Raw genomic sequence first — 4,578 nt, 5'->3', positions numbered from 1 at the left:
TAGATAGATAGATAGATAGATAGATAGATAGATATATTTAACGTGTATATATATAGATAGATAGATAGATAGATAGATAGATAGATAGACATGTACACATATGTACATGTATACACACATGCTTATATTCATAGATATAAATGTGTTTATATATATACATACACACATATGTCTGTGTATGTGTATACATTTATACCTATACATATATAATATACATATTCATACATATAGAGATAGCTAAACAGACAGACGCACAGACAGACACACAGACAGACAGACAGACAGACAGACAGACAGACAGACAGACAGACAGACACACAGACAGACAGACCGACAGACAGATAGATAGATAGATAGATAGATAGATAGATAGATAGATAGATAGATAGATATTTATAAATGCAAAAATAAAAATGGAAGCCGCGCTCCAGCATATACTTGTCCGGTCTACGACTTTTAAAATACCCGTTCCTGTCCGTTCACCGAATTCAGCAACGTTGACCCTGGTTAGTGCTGAGATGGATGAAAGCTTAGAAAACCTGTGAGGTAATATATGCATGTTTGTTTTTCAGAACGTTGCACGGCCATTGTTGAAGGACCGAAATAAATAAAGAAATTAATGTATACATTGGTGTCTATGAAGTTCAGTTCTTTTATTTCCACACGATCAGACTGGTTTTTATTTTTTGTTTTTGTGTTTTCTTTAATCGTATTTCATTTTCGGAGAATTCATGGTTTTTCTGGTCATCATCTCTTCTTAGTTGGTGTTAGGGATCTTTTTTAAAACGGGGGCCACATTTTTCATTAACGAAACACTTTGAAACTTGGAACACCGGTAGAATGTGTCATATAAAACATCTTTTTCTCTTAGTCTTCTTTAAAAAAAAAGAAATCCCTAAGTTATTCCATGTTAAAGTTGTCGTATTTCTGTAATTTCAACCAATCACTGACGTCCATTCAGCCGATATACATTAAGTGCCGACTACATAAACAAACGATTCTGAAACAATTCTATCGGTGATAGGGTTAGGGTTAGGGTTAGGGTAAAACAGCAAATTTAAAAAGAAAAAAGCAAATAAAACGAAGAAAAAAAAAAAGAAAATGAAAAAAGAAAATTTAAAATGAAAAAAGCAAATAAAACGAAGCTATGGCTTAATCAGCCAAAGGAGTAAATGTAAACAACTGAATACTTGTCAGTGACTGGTTGAAATTATCGAAATAAGACAATTTTTTACATGAAATAAATTCGAATACAAAAATATTTTTTTGTTCTATAACACAAAATAGATAAGTATACGAAGTTTGAAAGTCTTTCGGTACCAAAAACACTACGTAAAACATTAATGAAAAATGTGGCCCCCGTTTTAAAAAAGATCCGGTGTTAGTACTAACTGAGTGGCCTGGTTGCTCAACCCCTCTCCTGAAGAGGAGATAATTGCAGAAAACCATTCATTTATCTTGTGTGTTATTTAACGTACATTTATTCGTCTGAAGTGACGATCAAGTAAATAAATATTTTATGAAACATAATTAATTTCTCAAACTTTGACTCTCAGTTGATTGTGTGGTCTAGAATATATCCTGTAATTTTCTCCCTATCCTTTCATGTTGTTGTTGTTGCTGCTATTTTGTTAACCCCACTTGCCAAGTAGACCTAGAGTACGTTACTTGAACCTTCCAAAGGAAGTAAGGATGTTAGCAATTAGATGTAAATTCAGAGGAACATAACGTGCTGAACATAAAAACAACACTGTGTGTGGTATTTGCCTATGTATGCATGTGTGTGTGTATATATGCAAATATGTGTGTGTGTGTGTGTGTGTGTGTGTGTGTGTGTGTGTGTGTGTGTGTGTGTGTGTGTGTGTGTGTGTGTGTGTGTGTGTGTGTGTGTGTTTGTATGAATGTATATTGTTTTTCTTAACACATACACTAAGATACTCAATAACATCTCCACATACTAAAAAAAAACCTGCATACGTTTAAAAGAACGTGTTTGTATCACTGCGTGATCTTGTTACGAACAGTTGCATTTTGTGTCGTAACTAACGGAAACATAATCCGGCAAATGTAAAGGTAAACAATCATAAATATATAGAGATGAAAAAAAAAGTTAAAATATAAGAAACCCCCGCGTTACGGTCATCTTGGCATACGAGAATTCACGCTTATGGGATTTTAAATTATGATCATTAGTTTTGAGATATGGTCAACAAATTCGCTCTCAGAGTAAGAGATAAATTTTAAGAATTAAAAATCTCACTTCTTAACCAAAAGTTCGCTTCTAGGCGTTTTCGCAAAGATCAAAGTACTTAACAATGTGAAAAACTATGTGTGAACGCGTGTACTTGTGCGTGCATGTAGAGGTATGTACGTGCATGTGTGCGTGCGTGTCTATGTGCGTGTGTGTGTGTATGCGAGTGATTTTGCATGCATCATTATGAATACGGTGATGAGGTGGAACTTTTCGTTGTAAATTCGTGTGTGTGAGTGTGTGTGTGTATGTGTGTGTGTGTGTGTGTGTGTGTGTGTGTGTGTGTGTGTGTGTGTGTGTGTGTGTGTGTGTGTGTGTGTGTGTGTGTGTGTGTGTGTGTGTGTATTTTAATGATTCAAGAAGAATATGTATGTATCTATCTATCCATTTACAGATGTGAATATGAAGGTGTGTGGCTTAGTGGTTAGGCTTATGTCCTTACGACCGTACGTTCGACGCCTGGCGATGCGTTGCGTCCTTGAGCAAAATACCTTATTTCACCTTGATCCAGTCCATTCAGATGGCAAAAATGAGTAGTACCTGTAATTCGAAAGGGCCAGCCTTGTCACGTCCTGTGTCACGCTGAATCTCCTTGAGAAATTAGTTAAGGGTACGCGTGTCTGTGGAGTCCTCAACAAACTTGCACGTTAATTACTGGAGCAAACCGTTCCGTTGATTTGATCAACTGGAACCCGCGTCGTCGTAATCGACTGAGTGCCAGTTTGTTCATTTTTTTCATATATGTAAATATGTGTATGTACACGTGCATGCGTAAAAATGTGTGTATGTATGTCACCGGAACCACCACTATCCAGTTCAGTAGCACGTCCTTTACCAAAAGTTTCTGCGAGGCAAAGTTCACAAAATTCCCCATCACCCGTGTAAGGTTTTGCATTAGTTACTATTTCGTATTCTGAGTTGTATGAACTCTTCGTGGTTTTCATGCCCCAAATAGAGGTTGAAAGAACTAGTGTTTATAATAGAGATGTATCTAAGAATGTGCATTGGCTGTATCCGGTTTTGAAGGGGTTAGTAACGAGGTCGATGTGATATTTGGTAAAGTTGGTAGTGTTCCTTTTACTTTGATAAACAGCGTCTTCAGTTAAACAGTGAGGATTGGTTTAAAGTGAAGATAGGCTGCGACAATGCAGTTATTTTTAGGCATAGGTGGATCATTAAAGCAATTGAGTTTCGAAATGGTACTGACGGAAACTATGGATAAGGCAAGATTAGATATCGTGGAATTAAAAATATACAGTATTATTTTATAATATTTATGTCAGGAGGGGAATGTTTCCTGAACAAATAATTTAGTTTTAGGGTACCTACATCCAAGTTAAAGTTTCGATTATACCAGGAAATGTTACGCTTTCTAACCCAATGGTTAGGCTTTGATTCGTTATAGTTGATTGTTCCCTTGAAGCTGTACATGTTAATGCATAGTAATAATAGGGGAAAATATTCATTAAAAATCTAGTTAAAGGCTAATGACTTTATGTGATCCATTTTAACTTGGTCTTCCGAAAATTCGAGGCAATTTCAGTTCTCAAAATTTGTTTTACTTCCCTTTTGTTACTAATATTATTTGGAAATGCTTGAAAGTCACACCTTCCCATTTTCTTTAAGCCGTTCAGATATAACTACTATTCCTATTCTCAAAGAAACTAAGAATGATTCTTTGGTATTTCTTTTCAACGCTACTTTTCTACTCAATTTATTACGCTCTCTTTTAGTGCTTCTCCTTATTTCTTTTTGCTTTTTGTTCTTCGTCTCTTCAAATACTTACTTTATATTCCTTTATTGCACTATCAGAAATCTCTATTTCTTCTTCATCTTCGTCTTCCTATCATTCCTGCAGTCCTAATGGAAAACTAGCAAGCAGCATATATTGCCAGTGGCTATTAATGATCAACGAATCATTTCGATATAACAGAAAGAATAAGAAGGCAATGACAAAAATATATAATAAGATTAAAAATGAAAAAAACTCAAACATAAATGAAAAGATAAAAATATAAAAAAAAATTCGATAAAATGTAAATTAAAACATCCAAACTACAATGAAACAAGAAATATATGTATGTGTGTGTGCGTGTGTTTGTGTATGTGCGCACGCATGCTTGTGTGCCTGCAAAAATATATGTGTGCGTAAATATGTACGTATATATGTATATAGGCATGTCTGTATGTATATATGTATTTTATATATATACGTATACATGCACACACATACACACACACACACACATATATATATATATATATGTATATGTATATACATATGTATGTATGTATATATATATATATATATATATATATATATATAT

The sequence above is a fragment of the Octopus bimaculoides genome, chromosome 6, assembly GCF_001194135.2.
Source record: "Octopus bimaculoides isolate UCB-OBI-ISO-001 chromosome 6, ASM119413v2, whole genome shotgun sequence".
NCBI lineage: Eukaryota > Metazoa > Mollusca > Cephalopoda > Octopoda > Octopodidae > Octopus > Octopus bimaculoides.
The sequence above is the reverse complement of the archived record's forward strand: the minus strand, read 5'-3'. Positions refer to the sequence as shown.